The sequence below is a fragment of the Schistocerca nitens genome, chromosome 2, assembly GCF_023898315.1.
Source record: "Schistocerca nitens isolate TAMUIC-IGC-003100 chromosome 2, iqSchNite1.1, whole genome shotgun sequence".
Lineage (NCBI taxonomy): Eukaryota > Metazoa > Arthropoda > Insecta > Orthoptera > Acrididae > Schistocerca > Schistocerca nitens.
This window is the reverse complement of record NC_064615.1, coordinates 214,157,042-214,179,995: the sequence shown is the minus strand read 5'-3', so window position 1 is coordinate 214,179,995 and position 22,954 is coordinate 214,157,042.

The following is a 22,954-nucleotide window of genomic DNA, read 5'->3' as shown; positions in this document are numbered from 1 at the left end:
ACTGGCAGAGAATGTAATTCAAATGCTCCAGTTCTGGGTGGTATTGAGTTATGAGGGGGAATGCTTCTCTGTGAATGGACGGTGAGACTTTGAGAGGTTGTGTGGGACTGGAAGGATGAGGCATGGTAGATTTGCTTTTGGACAACCTTGGGAGGATAATTACGGCCTGTGAAGGCCTAAGTGAGACTCTCAGTATATTTTGAGAGGGACTGCTCATCACTAGAGATGCGATGATCACAGGTGGCTAGGCTGTACGAAAGGTATTTCTTGGTATGGAACGGGTGGCAGCTTTCAAAGTGGAGGTACTGCTGGTGGTTAGTAGGTTTGATACATAGATATTGATGTAGCCATCTTTGAGGTGGAGGTCAACATCTAGGAAGATGGTTTGTTGGGTTGAGTACGACCAGTTGAAGAAAATGGGGGAGAAGCTGTTGAGGTTCTGATGGAATGTGGATAGGGTGTCCTCATCCTTGATCCAGATCGCAAAGATGTCATCAATGAATCTGAACCAGGTGAGTGGTTTGGGATTCTGGGTGTTTAGGAAGGATTCCTTTAGAAGGCCCATGAACAGGTTGGCATAGGATGGTGCCATGTGGGTGCCCACAACCATGCCTCGGATTTGTTTGTAGGTAATGCCTTAAAAGGAAAGTAATTGTGGGTGAGGATATAGTTGGTCATGGCGGGTAAGAAGGAGGTTGTTGATTTAGAATCCATTGGGTGTTGTGAAAGGTAGTGTTCACCAGCAGTAAGGCCATGGGCATTAGGGATGTTAGTGTAAAGGGAGGTGGCATCAGTTGTGATGAGCAGGGCACTGTGTGGTAAAGGGACGGGAACTGTGGAGAGGCAGTGGAGGAAATGGTTGATATCTTTTATATAGGGGGCTATGTTCTGGGTAATATGTGGAAGGAGTTAGTTTAGGAGAGCAGAGACTCTCAGTGGGGCGACAGTAACCGGCCACCATGCGGCATTCTGGATGGTTGGGTTTATGGACTTCACAAAGCACATATAACGTAAGAGTGCAGGGAGTGGTAGGGGTAAGCAGAGATATGAACTCCAGAGAGAGGTTTTGGGATGCGTCAAAGGATTTGAGGTGAGACTGGAGATCCTATTGGATTTCTGGAATGGGGTTACTGTGGCAAGATTTGTAGGTGGATGTATCTGACAGCTGGCGGAGTCCTTTTGCCAGGTAATCCTTGCAGTTCAAAACAACAGTGGTGGAACCTTTGTCGGTGGGTAGAGTCATAAGGCTGGGATCAGTTTTTAGATGGTGGACTGTGAGTCTGAATCACATTATCCCCCAGGGTTTTGACGACCTCTCGCCATGCCTTGAAATGAGAAATATCCTGAGCACCACCCTTCCCACCCTCCCACAGTGGTATTCCGCTGTATATTGAACCTACATAATATACTCGTCGATCCCTACACAGCCTCTGCTACCAACCCCTTACCTCATGGCTCATATCCCTTTTGTAGACCTAGATCCAAGACCTGCCCATACATCCTCCCACCACCATCTACTCCAGTCCAATCACAAACATCACCTATCCCATCAAAGGCAGGGCTACCTGTGAAACCAGTTATGTAATCTACAAGGTAAGCTGCAACCACTGTGCTGCAGTCAATGTGGGCATGACAACCAACAAGATGTCTGTCCGCATGAATGGCCACCGACAAACTGAGGCCAAGAAACAAGTGGACCACCCTGTTGCTGAGCATGCTGCCCATCATGACATCCTTCATTTCAATGACTGCTTCACAGCCTATGCCGCCATATGGATCCTTCCCACCAATAGCAGTTTTTCTGAATTGCACAGGTGGGAACTCCCCTTGCAATATATCCTATGTCCCTGTAATCTTCCTGGTCTCAACCTTCATTAATCATTCTTCTCACCCATCCAACCCCTTCCCTGTTCCCATTCCAGCACTACACATCCCTCATTCCACCAGTCTTTTTACTTCTCTCCTTGTCCACAACTCCCCCCCTCCCCTTCCGTCTAACCTCCCAACTGCACCTAGATGCTGCCCTACCCTCTCTCCACCTCAACCTTGGGTGCTGCCCAGCACTTCACTGTCCACCACCCCTTCTCTGCTAACCCTCCCCCTCCTGCCCCAGCCTCCTCCTTAGCCCCACCCAGATGCCACTCCCATCACACACTTCTGCTGCCAGAAGTTGCAGTCTTCTGTGTGTGTGTGTGGGGTTTCTATTTTCGACAAAGGCCTTGTTGGCCAAAAGCTTATAGTGTGACAGTCTTTTCATTGTGCCTCTCTGTGGCTCAGTGTCTTCACTACGTCGTGAATGGCAACTTTCCTTTTCATAATATTGAATTCAGTAACTGATATTCTGCCTATTGTGTTATGAACAGTGGAGATTTGCCTACAGTATTATGTTTGGTTACTATGGAGTGTAATTGTTTAAAGTAATCTCTTGTACATTAAGCAAAGCAGGTTTTTTTTAATTTAATGAAGTAATGAGGTAGCAATGAAGCAACAACATAATGAAGTACAATGGAATATATGAGGTATAGGTAATGAGAGCTGGTATAGGTAATGAGAGCTGCATGAAACCAGTCTCTGGACTGAAGACCCAATAATAACAACAGGTGATGAGGAAGTTGTATTGTTGATCCATGAGAAATATTATGCAAAGTAGTGATGGTTATGGAACCTGACTTTGTAGTAGTTTAACTAATGGGAATATACTCCTCTACTTAACTAGATTGGTAAAGAAAGAATTTGATAGCAATAACAGGCTGAATAATGGTATAATATTAGATGTGTATGGACAAATATGGTTTTTGCTGTGGAGAAACATTTAGAGTCACTGAGAAACATTTAGTATTATTTACGTAATTTATGACATTTCTGAGGAAAAAAATTATTGAAATATTAATACACTGACAAACTACTGACTGTACATTGTTGTGTACTTGGTTTCTCATGATGTGCAAATTTGTTGTTTATAATTTTGATACTGATGATTCCAAATAATGATTAGCTAGAGGAAAATGTTTTGCTACTTAATAAATTGCAATAAGTGAAAAATATCATGAATATTCTGACAGGAGTTAACACCAGTAAAGTAATAATTTTGGGAAATGCTAAGTAAAATTTTATTTAACATTTTATTGAATATTGACTTAGAGCTCGGTAAAGTTAGTATTGTGCTTTTAGCAAATTTTCAGGGTAATATGAAACATCTTCCATCCTCTTGGCCTGATATGATCACTAAGAACGTATATAATTTTAATGTAGGACAACATGAGGCATTCCTTTTAAGTGTTGGAGGGTGAGAGGCTTTCATGCAGCTATCTCATATGAGTAGATGCGTGTGATGGTGCTGTCTTGGAATGCTGACTACTAAGGTGTCAGTATATGCCTGCCAGAAGCACCAAAGCCCCTCCCCACTCTCCCACACACACATACATACAAAGCAGTGGTGAGTCATTGACCACCTGCATGCAGCAGACCTTACATGGTTTCGATGAAGAATATATGTCTTTTTTGGCTCACAATGGAGTCTTGATAAATCTGTATACTCTGCTGCTAGAACATCAGACATGATTATGAACCGAGAGAGGTGGCGCAGTGGTTAGACACTGGACTCGCATTCGGGAGGACGACGGTTCAATCCCGCGTCCGGCCATCCTGATTTAGGTTTTCCGTGATTTCCCTAAATCGATCCATGCAAATGCTGGGATGGTTCCTTTCAAAGGGCACGGCCGACTTCCTTCCCCGTCCTTCCCTAATCCGATGAGACCGATGACATTGCTGTCTGGTCTCCTTCCCCAAAACCAACCAACCAACCATGATTATGACTGGTCAGTATGGCATACACATTATTATTGTGCAGTCCTAACACATCGAGTGTGCACGGACCAGTGCAATGCTGCAAAATGACATCAAGAACATACTGACCCATGCCACCAAAGAAAATAATGGGCAACACCACACCTCCAGAAAGACAGTGGTTAGATCTCCCTTTCAGCGCTGACTTCATATGCCACCCAGTGCTGGTCGGGCTGCAGTTCAGTCACGGACTTTGAGAACATCAGTACTGAGTAAGAGGAAGATAATACGTAGTCTGTGTTCTGCAAGTAGCAAAGCGTGTAACAGCACTTCCACGTAGGAACACAGAAGCCACCTCAAACAATAAGTTATGTTTCTTTCCTTTTTAGAAATAAACAGTTCTATTAATTTGAAAGTTAAATGTACAGATTATTTTGGATTCCTGCTACTGGCCATTGCAATTTCTCTTCTTCCTTGTTTGTGTTGGTGCTGAGTCTCACAGCAGCTGACACTGCCTTTGCTCTTTGCTGCTCTGTCACAGTGTGTCACTAATACGAATATTTCTCTCTTTTCTTTCAGGGGAGCATTGCTACAAATTGTGTTCTTTCTTGCTGACTACCCACAATGTTTCTGCTATTTGTGTATTTGAATTGCTTTTAATTACTTTGTTGTGGCACTTTTCTCATTAAAATGGTCTCCCACCTACCTCCCACATCACCTGCACCTTTGCGTCCAGTTTCTGCTGGCTTTGATGTAATGCAGTTTACTCAGTTTCAGAGCTACCAAATGTCACAGCTGATGATAGCAGTCCAGCAACTCATTAATGCACAAGCCACTGCTGCAACTCTGCCCCAACAGCCAGTGACATCCGTGGCACCGCCTCCTTGCATTTCACCATTCCAAGCTTACAATGAACAACAAGAGGAATGGAACAAGTTGTATGCTCAGTTCAATGCTCATTGTGCCACACATCAAGTGTATTCTTATTTCATGTTAACAGCCAGCACATGAGTTTACCGCCTTGCTCAGAGACTATTCATAACTAGTAGACCGGAGTTGCTAGTTTTTGAAGATTTAATTTCTGCCCACACTAAATATTAAGAGGAACAGGTTCAGGTTGCTGCAGCTCATTACAAGTTCTTTCAATTGTGGAAAAAGCCAGAACATACACAATGTCAATCAGTCACTGAATTTCAGGGTCTGACATGGCAGTGTTGCTTTCAATGTAGCTGTGGACAGTACTACAGTGACACAATGATTTGTGATGCAATTATGTACTGTGTGCCAGACAGCAGGATTCATGAACAAATTCTCAAACATTCTGAACCTACTTTGAAACACGTGTTACAAATTATTGAACGTCAGGACTCGTGTGATAGGGTTGTGGAGAACTTTGAGGTAGGTACCATTTGCAGTGAAACACAAAGTGACAAACAGTCACGGCCTTGCGACCAACCACCATCAGTAAACAGGTCACTGCACTGTGGACAGATTAAACAACTGTCAACATGTGTGTCTGCTGTGAAATCATGTCCTCGCTGCTGTTCCACACATAAAAGACATGATTGCTCTTCACGGAATGTGACTCACTTTACTTGTGGAAAGCCAGGTCACGTACAGTCTCTGTGTTTGCAACAGAAAAAGAACTCTATCCATGTTCGCTATCATAAGCATGGAGCACCTGCTCATTCAGTGAAGGTAGTTTTTTTCTGAATCACTTACCAGTACTAGTAATGACCAACTTCCGAATGTGCCATCACCCCACCCAAGTGTTGCGCAGCAACAGTCAAACAAACTGTTTGTGACCATAGTCATTGCTGGACACTTTGTGCAACTTCAGTCAGACAGTGGTGATTCTGTTGCTTTGCTTAATCGTGCTGCTTATGGATAGTTGATCTTGCCACAATTGGCAAAATCTTGCATGAAATTTACTGTGTATAATGGTCAGGGCATTCCAATGCTTGGTACACATAGTTTGCCTGCCACATTCCATTCTCACACTAGAACAGTGACATTTGCAATTTTGTGTTTTCGAGACTGTGAAAATCTATTTGGGTTAGATTCATTTGATTTGTTTGGTCTTCATATTCAGGACAACATACTTTCTGTTTCTTTCAACCCAAAAGACAGTGTTATTCAATTGCTTATGGAGTTTCCTGATTTATTTTCTGAAGGACTGGGAAGAGCAAATAATTTTGTGGCACACATTAAAAAGAAGGACAATGCGCAACTTGAGCTTTTTCGGGCTGTCCCATACTCATGCACTTAGAGACAGAGTTGCAAGTGAAACTAAAAAATGGAAAGACAATGGTGTTATTGCTCCTATCCAGGCTAGTCAATGGGCTTCTACCTTAGTAATCTTATCAATGCCTTCTGGAAGATTTTGTCTTTCTATTGACTTTAAATCCACTGTGAATCCAAAAATAATAATTGATACTGATCCGTTGCCTTGCCCTGAGAAATTAATGGACAGACTTGATGCAGGCCACTATTTTTCAAAAATTGACTTACACAATGTGTATTTGCAAATTATGCTCTATGAGGAGTCTCAGAAAGTGTCTGTTTTCAACACATATTTGGGGTTGTTCAAATTTTTGCACTTAGGTTTTGGCAGCAATTCCACACCTGACATATTACAATGCTACTTGGAGCAGCTTACTACAAAAGTTCAATTCTGTTTAAATTACTTGGAGATGTCAGAGCTGATTGTTTTCACTTCCAAGTTTTTGACCAAGACTCACTGTAACTACCCTCAAATTGAGAAGGATGCACTTGCTGTTACGAGGGTGGTTTGAAAAGTTCTCAGAATCACCATGAGAGGACAGCGTTAGCGCAATGAGCTGTTCACGTGATATTCATTGGACTGTTGCCTGTAAACACATGCCACATCAGTGCTCTTGGAAGAGGGCTGTGGTGGTGATGTGGCTCTGTTATTGTTCCTATGTAGTGATTTGCAAAGATGGAAAAAAAAAAAGAAAATCAAGCAGTGATTAAGTATTTCATAAAGAAAAGTCTGAAAGCAAAGGACATTCATCCCAGTTTCCAGAATACACAAACGAATTTAAATTTGGGCGGAAAAGCTTACACGATAATTCATGCAGTGGTTGGCCAAAATGTGTCACTACTCCAGAAATCATTGCAAAAGTGCACAAAATGGTTGTGGCGACCATCGACCGTGAGTAAGTGTCACCTACGAAGTGCAGAGTAAATGGTCTTTGGGGACTCAGTGTTCTATGGTTTGGTCTTGTGGACTTTGGTTGCAATGTGCTTACTGGAATTTCTGTAGTGTTTTTCTTGTTTTTGTGTAATTACACGAACTTAATAAAAGTGCCTGATTGTAACTGGTTGGAGTTTGCTGTGCAAGGTCAGACGCTACAGCCAGAAAACCCACATTGGTGACCCTGATTCGCGAAAATATGTTCCATTCACTCGCTGTGTACGTTTTTCCAGCAGTGCAGGACACCATGATGGCAGAATGTACATTTGAGTGTGTAGCGCAATGCTTTACCCCATGTGCTACTGATACATTGGGAATTTTTGTATCTCCGGTGTTTGCTTCGAACGGCAAGATGACCCTAACCTCCGCCGGCACACCACACCGGGTGCTCTACACATTGGCGGAGACACCTTCTACAGCATTCTATGCTCAACAGAATGCTCCTCCAGCTCAAGATCCCAGAAACCCCTCGCCCGAGTTTCTACCGCCCAACATCGACCACGCGGCTGTCCAGTTTCGGGGTCCAGACACATGGCCGCCCCCTTTTCAGAGCGGTCTGCCGTTTAATGTGTCCCCTTCCATGCTGGTCGAAGGGACACTTGCATCAACCACACCGGACCATGTATATGCCTACCCATCCTGCCGCCCCATGAACGCCTCAGGTGACACACCTGCCATGGTTCTGCCCTATCACTTGGCACACAATTGCGATTTTGTGCCTCTGCTCGAGATTTAGGTTCACACTGGTATTTTCTTGGCGATACTGTAGCAGACAATAGTGTCATACCTCCCACATTTACCGTAAAAGTCATGACACCAGCCAAACTGATCCTTCGTGCAGCAAATAAATCGCCACTTCGTGTCGACGGTTTGGCCGAGTTACCTATTGAACTCATACCTGGCAAACAGTACACTTGGTCCTTCTACGCGGGTGATGTAGAAGATCCAGTTTTAGGCATTGACTTCCTTTTCCATTTCGGACTTTCTCCAGACCTCCAGTCCGCTGCATTATTGCACCATTGCACCATCCTCATCCACTCACATTGTGTGTTCAGTCACCTCCTCGCCTCCCCCCCCCCCTTCCCCCTCAGCTTCATGATGATTTCGACACGGCTCTTATCGAGTGTTCTTCACTGACGGACAGCAAAGCTGCAACCTCCTTTGCCCAGCTTCAGTCCGAGCGCTCTGCAGTCGACGATCTCCGAGCTCACAACGCCGAACTGAACCACGCCATATTGTCGGCTACGCAAGCTCTCGCCAAGGCATGATGCCTCATACAACAACTGTCAACACCACCACCCTATGTCACTAGCGGCGCACCATGTGAGACTTTGATGCCACCGCCCCCCCGACACCAGAGACGCACCTCATGGAACTTTGTCACCGCTGATGCGGACAGCTTCCCTGGCACATAACATTAATGACTCTTGCGTGCTACCATTTCCCGTTCACGACGGCTCCCAAGCAAGTTCGCCAGCCCAGCTGAACTCTATCATGATTGGCACGACACACAAAATTGTCACAGCATACGGGCCACTAGTGTGTCATAAAGCATGCCGACTGCCACCACACAAACTACGCCTCGCTAAGGCCTGCAGTGGAGTTAATTCTGCGGGCAGGTATTGTTCATCTGTCAGACAGTAACTGGTCTTTGCCCATACACTTAGTTCCCAAAAAGGACGGCACAGTGCAACTCTGCAGCGACTGTCACTGCCTCAATGCATGGACCATATTAGACAATTATCCGATACCTTATATGCAAGACTTCACTAAAGTACTTAGCGGAGCACGCATCTTCAGTGTTTTGGACTGCTGCAAGGCATATTTACAGATACCCATGGAAAGACAGCATTGATCATACCTTTCAGCCTCTGTAAATTTTGTTACAAGCCTTATGGTCTCAAAACACAGACCAAACTTGGCAACGTTTTATAGACTCACTTCTATTTAACTGCACATATTGTTACGCATACCTCGACGACATACTCATTTTTTCCTCCTCTGACAGAGAACATGAACTCCACCTGGCCACAATACAGGACTTATTGACACAACATGGAGTCGAGATCAATAATGACAAGTCACAACTGGGGTACACCGTCACCTCGGAAGGTATACGCCCCTTCAGGAGCGGGTCGACTGCATTTGCGATCTACCTCTCCCAGTGTTGTTTCATGAATTATGCCGGTTTTTAGGAACTATCAATCTCTACAGTTATAACCTGCTGGTGGTGGCAGCAATTCAAGCCCCTTTCACTGATGCATTGGCCGGGAAACAAACCTCAGGCAGTCACCAAGTGCAGTGGTCTGACAATGTGGTGATAGCTTTTGAAGATCTCAAGTCAGCATTAGAATGTGGTGTCACTCTCGCCCACCCTTTCCCAGATGGCTGTATCTCTATTACAGCAGATGCAAATGATTTTGCAATTGGTGCAGTCCTCCAACAGCACATCAGTGACATGACACAACCACTCCGTTTCTTTTCCAAAAAACTATCTACAGCTCAATGTAAATGGTCAGCATTTGACAGAGAATTGCTCGCAGTTTATGAAGCTGTAAAATATTTCTGCACAGACATCGAAGGACGGAACATAACAATTTTCACAGACCATCACTCCCTCGTGGAGGCTATGTGTAACCCCACTGTTGACCTTCCCCAACGTAGGTTTCGGCAGATGGACTTAATTTGCCAATACACAAAAGACATCCGTTACATCTGAGGTTCAGAAAATGTGGTGGCCGACTACCTATCACGTATCATTGCAGTTTCGTACCCCATTAATTCTGATGAATTGGACCACTTACAAGACAATGATACCGAATTGCACAACCTCTGACAGGACCCAGATACTTCCCTCCAGATCGATCCCGCAACCTACCAGGCTCAGTTGGGCCACTGTGGTGTGATACGTCCATGGGCACCGCCCAGTCAATTGTTCCCCCTGTGCTGCGTCACCAGGTATTCATCACTACATTACATAACCTTTCACATCCTGGTGCTAGGGTTACTACGTGCCTTGTTACAGAACACTTTGTGTGGCTGATGTGAAGAGGGATTGTCTTACCTGGGCTCGTGCTTGTTTACAGTGCCGGCGCAGCAAAGTCAGAAGGCACACACAACCCTGTCTAGGTAAATTCAGCATCCCAAAAGTCAACTTCCGACATGTGCATCTGGACCTTGTAGGACCGTTACATGTGTCTGATGGTTTCAGGTATATCCTGTCTGTCAATGACCGCATTACACGTTTGGTGGAGGCAATACCCCTGCAGGACATCACAGCGGATTCCGTAGCATGCACATTCGTATCCTCCTGGATAGCTCGATCCGGCTGCCTTATATCCATCACCACCGACCAGGGAAGGCAGTTTCCATCCCTGCTGTTTAACAAGCTCTGTGTACTCTGTGGGGTGGAAAGATTCCACACTACGGCTTACCAGCCACAGAGCAACAGACTGGTCGAGCGGTGACACAGGACTCTGAAAGCGGCCCTCATGTGCCATGGTGGTGAGTGGTCTGACACCCTTCCCTGGGTTACGTTAGGAATACATCAGGCACAACCACATGTTGCATGTGACATTACCCTGTCACAAGTGTCAGCAGGCAATGCCCCAACAGTGTGTTCCAGTGTTTCTCCTGAACTACGTTATTTTTCCACACCGCCTCCCCTATGGCCCCCTGTGTCCATTGTCAACAAAATCTGCATCTCAGTCAACACCTATGAGTGCCCACGTGACAAGCTTTCCTTGCAGCTCCACGAGGGATCCATCTTATCCTCCGCATAGGGGACACATCGTGCGAGTCAACCCCCATGTCACATATCACCATCCTGCGCACAGTCCCAATAGTCATGGCACTGTCACAACAATTATCTGTAGTAAATATTCCATCAATGCATCTGTCCTCCAGGGACAAATTATGTACAGGCCACCTGCTGCAAGCCACTGTGTCTCCCATACACACTGTGAGGTTTCAGAGCAGAAATTTACAAATATTTTAGTGACATTAGAAGTAATATCAATGAGTGTTTCAGCATTTTACAATCAGAATCAAAGAGTAGTATTGAAAGTGAGCCGTGGTAAAAATTGCTGTTTTGAAGAGCGCACTGCAACACGTAGTGTGGAGCAGTCGCCCTCCGTTTCTGGCGGTGGCGCCGCGGTGGCAATCGCAGCTTTGGTGTTTCCCCCTGGTGGAAAAGGGGAAAGGTTGCCTGTTCACGTGCATTTAAGGGGCGCTATAAGCTCGCAAGGGGGTCAGTTGGTCAGCCGGGTCAGTGTGGGGCAGTCAGTGTCTGTCTGTCGAATGGAGTGTCAGTATGTCTGTCGTTTGGATCGACCTTTAAGGCCGGTTGCATCAATCGGTTGGTCAGTCACGCACTGGGACACAAGATGGCTTGTCTGTCTTGAGCGTCGGCGCATGTGAGGTCGCCACGTGAGTCCAGTTGGCTGCGCCGTATAGCGAGGGGTAGTGGCTTCGCGGCTGATACGAGAGCGACAGGAGTCAACCCACGACATCGGTCCGGCCAGTGTGAGCTGCGACGCCAGGAGATGGGAGATCGGCGTGCCTTCCTGTGTCCATTGAAGCGGCTGGCAGTGGACAGTTCAGGAGAGCGTTTTGGGGGTGCTGCGCCAGGTCTTCGCCAGACATTGCAGTTTATTAGAAGTTAAGTGATTTGTGATATGTTGTTTCATTTACTTGTTAAATTATACTTGTTTTCTTGGTCAGTCTCTCGTCCCCAGCTAGCTCATCTGTCCCCCATCCACATTTGTTAGGCAGTTAGTGTCTGTCTGTCTGTCGTATGTTAATAGCTGCCTCCGTCATGTTTGTCGGATTCGGTGTGTTAACAAATTTATTGCTTCAAGTGTAACAGCCAATTTCCTGAAATATGTTTTTATATTGCCTATCATCTTGAGAGGCGGTATATGTTAATATAGAGCATATTTGGCCAACCTTGTATATTTTATGTAAGACTGCATTTCATGGGTTTTTATTTAAACGGTCATTTTAGTATATAAAGTTGCCACCCTTCCACCGTAAGAGTTTTTTTTTAAGAAAGGTTTTGAAAGTAGATTCACAGTTCAGAAAGTATAAGTAATGATGTATAGTCAATGCAGAATTGTTTGACATAAAAAAGGAAATGTAACAAAAAGGTTTGGTACAAGGTTAGAATCTTTTAGTAGTGATAGGTTATCAACTGAAAAGCTGTGTAAAAAGGAGATGGAAGCTGCTGATTTTTGTCAGTCTGCTTTAACTGGAGTAGTACAAACTTAGTATTCAGATGATAGGAATGGAATGATTTTTTACGTGAAGCAAATTAATGCTGTTGGTATTGAGAAGGTGGGGATAGTTAAACCAGGATGTTACTGTAAATAGGATACATTTGATAATGTTGAAACAGAATGTGTGCAAATAGTAAATGAAATTCTTGATAAAATAGATAATAGTGTAAATGGTGTCAGATTGAAAAAGAAGGTAGGACTTTGAGGATTAATAATAAGGTGAATAAGTTCTCATTAATTAAACCTGATGTAAGTGATGTTACTAAAGACTGTGTACAAACAGTGACGGAAATGGTTGTTCAAGTTGATGAGCTTATTAGTGAGGGATGTAAGCAATGTGAAGATGACAGCAGTAACGGTCTTGCTGAATGAAAATGTAAATGTAAAACTTCAGTGGTTAGCAATCAAGTAAATGAGTGACAAGTAGTAAAATCAATGGAATTAATACTGAAATGAAAAGTGTGCATGTTGAAACGAGCAATGTTACACAGTAAAAAAGCCTGTAGTGAAATTACTAGCAGTTGCTCTGTACAAATTATTAGAAGTTAACAATGAGTTAACAGTGCGATGGGTGTAGGAACAGTTTTTAGAGTTTACAGCAACGTAATCAATATGCAAAAAGTTATGTTCAGTGTTAATGTACAGAAAGTAGTTTTTAAGGTAGATGTAATGGCCAATGCATTTGTGTTTGCAGTGGTTGAATGCTCAGAAATCATGATGTGTTTTGCAGTGGAGTGGCAAATGTTCTGAAAGATAGATGTCAATCTAGAATAAGTAATGCAAAACTAGATGGAAGGGCAGTGAGCCAGATTAATTGTGAATCCACCAGATGGAAGAGAGTTCACAGCTCTTTCGTGAATTTATTATGTAGTGCATCATATCTCCCTGAGCTGGGTGATTTCATTCTTTCTCTTTCCTAAAACACTCAACCTCTTTCTCTATCTTGTCAGTAGCTTGTAAGTAAACAGTTATTGTCTTCTACCTTGCATGAGTTTAAGTATAAGAAAATATAATGAGTTAATGATAAAAATTCATAGTGTGTAAATACTTTAGGAGTAAAAGAGGGCACTCACCGAAATGCAGAAGCATTAAGTTGTCAATAGGCATACAGGAAAGAAAGAAAACTTGCTAGCTTTTGGAATTATCCTTAGACAAACATAACATTTATAGTGTGTCAGATATAAAACTTGAGTATTAGTGAATTATAGTATCACAAGAAGATTGAATCATGTACAATATGGTATATAAATTTTCCTGAATTTTATGATTTGTTGTCTTGTTTTGTTTTTGATTGCAGTAATGATGAAAATTTTGTGTCTAAAATAAATTTCTTTTAGACAAAGGGCAATTTAAAATAGTAAAATAAAACTGACTGTTGAAATATGTGGAGGTAATATTGAAAAACTAAAGTAATCAGCAAATATGTGAGCCAATAAATGTTTATAAGGTAGCAGAAAGAAACAACATCTTAAATAGATGATTCAGTACTATTTGCATAAACATACAAAAGTTTGTCTTGCCCTTCAGGCCTCAGTTCAGAATATGTTGGCAAAATTTCAGTAACTCAGACAATGGAAAATCCAGGATGGAATGTAACAGTATTATGGAAAAGAAAGTTGGGACTCACGATATAGTGAAGACGCCGAGTCTCAGATAGGGATGACAAAAACATATAAGCTTTCAGCCAACAAGGCCTTTGTCGGCCAGCTGAAGCCACACTGCGTGCTACAGCAACAGTGCATGATGGTAGTGGCAACTAGGTGGGAGTAAGGAGGAGGCTGCGGTGGGAAGGTGGAGGGATAGCAGGGTAGGGGTGGTGAATAGTGAAGTGCTGGAGAGCACCCAAGGCTGAGGTGGAGAGAGGGTAGGGCAGCTAGGTGGAGTCAGGAGGTTAGACAGATGGCAGGGGACAGTTGGAGGGGGGGGGGGGGTTGTGGAAAAGGAGAGAAGTAAAAAGACTGGTGCAATGATGTCTGTGTAGTGCTGGAATGGGAACAGGGAATGGGTTGCATGGGTGAGAAAAATGACTAATGAAAGTTGAGGCCAGGAGGGTTACAGGAATGTAGGATATATTGCAGGGAGAGTTCCCACCTGCACAATTCAGAAAAGCTGCTGTTTATGGGAAGGATCCATATGGCAGCATAGGCTGTGAAGCAGTCATTGAAATGAAGGATGTCATGATGGGCAGCATGCTCAGCAACAGGGTGGTCCACTTGTTTCTTGGCCACAGTTTGTCGGTGGCCATTCATGCAGACAGACATCTTGTTGGTTGTCACGCCCACATTGAATGCAGGGCAGTGGTTGCAGCTTATCTTGTAGATTACATGACTGGTTTCACAGGTAGCCCTGCCTTTGATGGGATAGGTGATGTTTGTGATTGGACTGGAGTAGATGGTGGTGGGAGGATGTATGGGCAGGTCTTGGATCTAAGTCTACAAAAGGGATATGAGCCATGAGGTAAGGGGTTGGTAGCAGAGGCTGTGTAGGGATCGACGAGTATATTATGTAGGTTCGATGGACGGTGGAATACCATTGTGGGAGGGTGGGAAAGGTAGTGCTTCGGACATTTCTCATTACAAGGCATGATGAGGGGTAGTCGAAACACTGGCAGAGAATGTAATTCAAATGCTCCAGTTCTGGGTGGTATTGAGTTATGAGGGGGAATGCTTCTCTGTGAATGGACGGTGAGACTTTGAGAGGTTGTGTGGGACTGGAAGGATGAGGCATGGTAGATTTGCTTTTGGACAACCTTGGGAGGATAATTACGGCCTGTGAAGGCCTAAGTGAGACTCTCAGTATATTTTGAGAGGGACTGCTCATCACTAGAGATGCGATGATCACAGGTGGCTAGGCTGTACGAAAGGTATTTCTTGGTATGGAACGGGTGGCAGCTTTCAAAGTGGAGGTACTGCTGGTGGTTAGTAGGTTTGATACATAGATATTGATGTAGCCATCTTTGAGGTGGAGGTCAACATCTAGGAAGATGGTTTGTTGGGTTGAGTACGACCAGTTGAAGAAAATGGGGGAGAAGCTGTTGAGGTTCTGATGGAATGTGGATAGGGTGTCCTCATCCTTGATCCAGATCGCAAAGATGTCATCAATGAATCTGAACCAGGTGAGTGGTTTGGGATTCTGGGTGTTTAGGAAGGATTCCTTTAGAAGGCCCATGAACAGGTTGGCATAGGATGGTGCCATGTGGGTGCCCACAACCATGCCTCGGATTTGTTTGTAGGTAATGCCTTAAAAGGAAAGTAATTGTGGGTGAGGATATAGTTGGTCATGGCGGGTAAGAAGGAGGTTGTTGATTTAGAATCCATTGGGTGTTGTGAAAGGTAGTGTTCACCAGCAGTAAGGCCATGGGCATTAGGGATGTTAGTGTAAAGGGAGGTGGCATCAGTTGTGATGAGCAGGGCACTGTGTGGTAAAGGGACGGGAACTGTGGAGAGGCAGTGGAGGAAATGGTTGATATCTTTTATATAGGGGGCTATGTTCTGGGTAATATGTGGAAGGAGTTAGTTTAGGAGAGCAGAGACTCTCAGTGGGGCGACAGTAACCGGCCACCATGCGGCATTCTGGATGGTTGGGTTTATGGACTTCACAAAGCACATATAACGTAAGAGTGCAGGGAGTGGTAGGGGTAAGCAGAGATATGAACTCCAGAGAGAGGTTTTGGGATGCGTCAAAGGATTTGAGGTGAGACTGGAGATCCTATTGGATTTCTGGAATGGGGTTACTGTGGCAAGATTTGTAGGTGGATGTATCTGACAGCTGGCGGAGTCCTTTTGCCAGGTAATCCTTGCAGTTCAAAACAACAGTGGTGGAACCTTTGTCGGTGGGTAGAGTCATAAGGCTGGGATCAGTTTTTAGATGGTGGACTGTGAGTCTGAATCACATTATCCCCCAGGGTTTTGACGACCTCTCGCCATGCCTTGAAATGAGAAATATCCTGAGCACCACCCTTCCCACCCTCCCACAGTGGTATTCCGCTGTATATTGAACCTACATAATATACTCGTCGATCCCTACACAGCCTCTGCTACCAACCCCTTACCTCATGGCTCATATCCCTTTTGTAGACCTAGATCCAAGACCTGCCCATACATCCTCCCACCACCATCTACTCCAGTCCAATCACAAACATCACCTATCCCATCAAAGGCAGGGCTACCTGTGAAACCAGTTATGTAATCTACAAGGTAAGCTGCAACCACTGTGCTGCAGTCAATGTGGGCATGACAACCAACAAGATGTCTGTCCGCATGAATGGCCACCGACAAACTGAGGCCAAGAAACAAGTGGACCACCCTGTTGCTGAGCATGCTGCCCATCATGACATCCTTCATTTCAATGACTGCTTCACAGCCTATGCCGCCATATGGATCCTTCCCACCAATAGCAGTTTTTCTGAATTGCACAGGTGGGAACTCCCCTTGCAATATATCCTATGTCCCTGTAATCTTCCTGGTCTCAACCTTCATTAATCATTCTTCTCACCCATCCAACCCCTTCCCTGTTCCCATTCCAGCACTACACATCCCTCATTCCACCAGTCTTTTTACTTCTCTCCTTGTCCACAACTCCCCCCCTCCCCTTCCGTCTAACCTCCCAACTGCACCTAGATGCTGCCCTACCCTCTCTCCACCTCAACCTTGGGTGCTGCCCAGCACTTCACTGTCCACCACCCCTTCTCTGCTAACCCTCCCCCTCCTGCCCCAGCCTCCTCCTTAGCCCCACCCAGATGCCACTCCCATCACACACTTCTGCTGCCAGAAGTTGCAGTCTTCTGTGTGTGTGTGTGGGGTTTCTATTTTCGACAAAGGCCTTGTTGGCCAAAAGCTTATAGTGTGACAGTCTTTTCATTGTGCCTCTCTGTGGCTCAGTGTCTTCACTACGTCGTGAATGGCAACTTTCCTTTTCATAATATTGAATTCAGTAACTGATATTCTGCCTATTGTGTTATGAACAGTGGAGATTTGCCTACAGTATTATGTTTGGTTACTATGGAGTGTAATTGTTTAAAGTAATCTCTTGTACATTAAGCAAAGCAGGTTTTTTTTAATTTAATGAAGTAATGAGGTAGCAATGAAGCAACAACATAATGAAGTACAATGGAATATATGAGGTATAGGTAATGAGAGCTGGTATAGGTAATGAGAGCTGCATGAAACCAGTCTCTGGACTGAAGACCCAATAATAACAACAGGTGATGAGGAAGTTGTATTGTTGATCCATGAGAAATATTATGCAAAGTAGTGATGGTTATGGAACCTGACTTTGTAGTAGTTTAACTAATGGGAATATACTCCTCTACTTAACTAGATTGGTAAAGAAAGAATTTGATAGCAATAACAGGCTGAATAATGGTATAATATTAGATGTGTATGGACAAATATGGTTTTTGCTGTGGAGAAACATTTAGAGTCACTGAGAAACATTTAGTATTATTTACGTAATTTATGACATTTCTGAGGAAAAAAATTATTGAAATATTAATACACTGACAAACTACTGACTGTACATTGTTGTGTACTTGGTTTCTCATGATGTGCAAATTTGTTGTTTATAATTTTGATACTGATGATTCCAAATAATGATTAGCTAGAGGAAAATGTTTTGCTACTTAATAAATTGCAATAAGTGAAAAATATCATGAATATTCTGACAGGAGTTAACACCAGTAAAGTAATAATTTTGGGAAATGCTAAGTAAAATTTTATTTAACATTTTATTGAATATTGACTTAGAGCTCGGTAAAGTTAGTATTGTGCTTTTAGCAAATTTTCAGGGTAATATGAAACATCTTCCATCCTCTTGGCCTGATATGATCACTAAGAACGTATATAATTTTAATGTAGGACAACATGAGGCATTCCTTTTAAGTGTTGGAGGGTGAGAGGCTTTCATGCAGCTATCTCATATGAGTAGATGCGTGTGATGGTGCTGTCTTGGAATGCTGACTACTAAGGTGTCAGTATATGCCTGCCAGAAGCACCAAAGCCCCTCCCCACTCTCCCACACACACATACATACAAAGCAGTGGTGAGTCATTGACCACCTGCATGCAGCAGACCTTACATGGTTTCGATGAAGAATATATGTCTTTTTTGGCTCACAATGGAGTCTTGATAAATCTGTATACTCTGCTGCTAGAACATCAGACATGATTATGAACCGAGAGAGGTGGCGCAGTGGTTAGACACTGGACTCGCATTCGGGAGGACGACGGTTCAATCCCGCGTCCGGCCATCCTGATTTAGGTTTTCCGTGATTTCCCTAAATCGATCCATGCAAATGCTGGGATGGTTCCTTTCAAAGGGCACGGCCGACTTCCTTCCCCGTCCTTCCCTAATCCGATGAGACCGATGACATTGCTGTCTGGTCTCCTTCCCCAAAACCAACCAACCAACCATGATTATGACTGGTCAGTATGGCATACACATTATTATTGTGCAGTCCTAACACATCGAGTGTGCACGGACCAGTGCAATGCTGCAAAATGACATCAAGAACATACTGACCCATGCCACCAAAGAAAATAATGGGCAACACCACACCTCCAGAAAGACAGTGGTTAGATCTCCCTTTCAGCGCTGACTTCATATGCCACCCAGTGCTGGTCGGGCTGCAGTTCAGTCACGGACTTTGAGAACATCAGTACTGAGTAAGAGGAAGATAATACGTAGTCTGTGTTCTGCAAGTAGCAAAGCGTGTAACAGCACTTCCACGTAGGAACACAGAAGCCACCTCAAACAATAAGTTATGTTTCTTTCCTTTTTAGAAATAAACAGTTCTATTAATTTGAAAGTTAAATGTACAGATTATTTTGGATTCCTGCTACTGGCCATTGCAATTTCTCTTCTTCCTTGTTTGTGTTGGTGCTGAGTCTCACAGCAGCTGACACTGCCTTTGCTCTTTGCTGCTCTGTCACAGTGTGTCACTAATACGAATATTTCTCTCTTTTCTTTCAGGGGAGCATTGCTACAAATTGTGTTCTTTCTTGCTGACTACCCACAATGTTTCTGCTATTTGTGTATTTGAATTGCTTTTAATTACTTTGTTGTGGCACTTTTCTCATTAAAATGGTCTCCCACCTACCTCCCACATCACCTGCACCTTTGCGTCCAGTTTCTGCTGGCTTTGATGTAATGCAGTTTACTCAGTTTCAGAGCTACCAAATGTCACAGCTGATGATAGCAGTCCAGCAACTCATTAATGCACAAGCCACTGCTGCAACTCTGCCCCAACAGCCAGTGACATCCGTGGCACCGCCTCCTTGCATTTCACCATTCCAAGCTTACAATGAACAACAAGAGGAATGGAACAAGTTGTATGCTCAGTTCAATGCTCATTGTGCCACACATCAAGTGTATTCTTATTTCATGTTAACAGCCAGCACATGAGTTTACCGCCTTGCTCAGAGACTATTCATAACTAGTAGACCGGAGTTGCTAGTTTTTGAAGATTTAATTTCTGCCCACACTAAATATTAAGAGGAACAGGTTCAGGTTGCTGCAGCTCATTACAAGTTCTTTCAATTGTGGAAAAAGCCAGAACATACACAATGTCAATCAGTCACTGAATTTCAGGGTCTGACATGGCAGTGTTGCTTTCAATGTAGCTGTGGACAGTACTACAGTGACACAATGATTTGTGATGCAATTATGTACTGTGTGCCAGACAGCAGGATTCATGAACAAATTCTCAAACATTCTGAACCTACTTTGAAACACGTGTTACAAATTATTGAACGTCAGGACTCGTGTGATAGGGTTGTGGAGAACTTTGAGGTAGGTACCATTTGCAGTGAAACACAAAGTGACAAACAGTCACGGCCTTGCGACCAACCACCATCAGTAAACAGGTCACTGCACTGTGGACAGATTAAACAACTGTCAACATGTGTGTCTGCTGTGAAATCATGTCCTCGCTGCTGTTCCACACATAAAAGACATGATTGCTCTTCACGGAATGTGACTCACTTTACTTGTGGAAAGCCAGGTCACGTACAGTCTCTGTGTTTGCAACAGAAAAAGAACTCTATCCATGTTCGCTATCATAAGCATGGAGCACCTGCTCATTCAGTGAAGGTAGTTTTTTTCTGAATCACTTACCAGTACTAGTAATGACCAACTTCCGAATGTGCCATCACCCCACCCAAGTGTTGCGCAGCAACAGTCAAACAAACTGTTTGTGACCATAGTCATTGCTGGACACTTTGTGCAACTTCAGTCAGACAGTGGTGATTCTGTTGCTTTGCTTAATCGTGCTGCTTATGGATAGTTGATCTTGCCACAATTGGCAAAATCTTGCATGAAATTTACTGTGTATAATGGTCAGGGCATTCCAATGCTTGGTACACATAGTTTGCCTGCCACATTCCATTCTCACACTAGAACAGTGACATTTGCAATTTTGTGTTTTCGAGACTGTGAAAATCTATTTGGGTTAGATTCATTTGATTTGTTTGGTCTTCATATTCAGGACAACATACTTTCTGTTTCTTTCAACCCAAAAGACAGTGTTATTCAATTGCTTATGGAGTTTCCTGATTTATTTTCTGAAGGACTGGGAAGAGCAAATAATTTTGTGGCACACATTAAAAAGAAGGACAATGCGCAACTTGAGCTTTTTCGGGCTGTCCCATACTCATGCACTTAGAGACAGAGTTGCAAGTGAAACTAAAAAATGGAAAGACAATGGTGTTATTGCTCCTATCCAGGCTAGTCAATGGGCTTCTACCTTAGTAATCTTATCAATGCCTTCTGGAAGATTTTGTCTTTCTATTGACTTTAAATCCACTGTGAATCCAAAAATAATAATTGATACTGATCCGTTGCCTTGCCCTGAGAAATTAATGGACAGACTTGATGCAGGCCACTATTTTTCAAAAATTGACTTACACAATGTGTATTTGCAAATTATGCTCTATGAGGAGTCTCAGAAAGTGTCTGTTTTCAACACATATTTGGGGTTGTTCAAATTTTTGCACTTAGGTTTTGGCAGCAATTCCACACCTGACATATTACAATGCTACTTGGAGCAGCTTACTACAAAAGTTCAATTCTGTTTAAATTACTTGGAGATGTCAGAGCTGATTGTTTTCACTTCCAAGTTTTTGACCAAGACTCACTGTAACTACCCTCAAATTGAGAAGGATGCACTTGCTGTTACGAGGGTGGTTTGAAAAGTTCTCAGAATCACCATGAGAGGACAGCGTTAGCGCAATGAGCTGTTCACGTGATATTCATTGGACTGTTGCCTGTAAACACATGCCACATCAGTGCTCTTGGAAGAGGGCTGTGGTGGTGATGTGGCTCTGTTATTGTTCCTATGTAGTGATTTGCAAAGATGGAAAAAAAAAAAGAAAATCAAGCAGTGATTAAGTATTTCATAAAGAAAAGTCTGAAAGCAAAGGACATTCATCCCAGTTTCCAGAATACACAAACGAATTTAAATTTGGGCGGAAAAGCTTACACGATAATTCATGCAGTGGTTGGCCAAAATGTGTCACTACTCCAGAAATCATTGCAAAAGTGCACAAAATGGTTGTGGCGACCATCGACCGTGAGTAAGTGTCACCTACGAAGTGCAGAGTAAATGGTCTTTGGGGACTCAGTGTTCTATGGTTTGGTCTTGTGGACTTTGGTTGCAATGTGCTTACTGGAATTTCTGTAGTGTTTTTCTTGTTTTTGTGTAATTACACGAACTTAATAAAAGTGCCTGATTGTAACTGGTTGGAGTTTGCTGTGCAAGGTCAGACGCTACAGCCAGAAAACCCACATTGGTGACCCTGATTCGCGAAAATATGTTCCATTCACTCGCTGTGTACCACCGGTTTCACGCCAATGACACAATCTCCAGTTTTTCCAGCAGTGCAGGACACCATGATGGCAGAATGTACATTTGAGTGTGTAGCGCAATGCTTTACCCCATGTGCTACTGATACATTGGGAATTTTTGTATCTCCGGTGTTTGCTTCGAACGGCAAGATGACCCTAACCTCCGCCGGCACACCACACCGGGTGCTCTACACATCGGCGGAGACACCTTCTACAGCATTCTATGCTCAACAGAATGCTCCTCCAGCTCAAGATCCCAGAAACCCCTCGCCCGAGTTTCTACCGCCCAACATCGACCACGCGGCTGTCCAGTTTCGGGGTCCAGACACATGGCCGCCCCCTTTTCAGAGCGGTCTGCCGTTTAATGTGTCCCCTTCCATGCTGGTCGAAGGGACACTTGCATCAACCACACCAGACCATGTATATGCCTACCCATCCTGCCGCCCCATGAACGCCTCAGGTGACACACCTGCCATGGTTCTGCCCTATCACTTGGCACACAATTGCGATTTTGTGCCTCTGCTCGAGATTTAGGTTCACACTGGTATTTTCTTGGCGATACTGTAGCAGACAATAGTGTCATACCTCCCACATTTACCGTAAAAGTCATGACACCAGCCAAACTGATCCTTCGTGCAGCAAATAAATCGCCACTTCGTGTCGACGGTTTGGCCGAGTTACCTATTGAACTCATACCTGGCAAACAGTACACTTGGTCCTTCTACGCGGGTGATGTAGAAGATCCAGTTTTAGGCATTGACTTCCTTTTCCATTTCGGACTTTCTCCAGACCTCCAGTCCGCTGCATTATTGCACCATTGCACCATCCTCATCCAC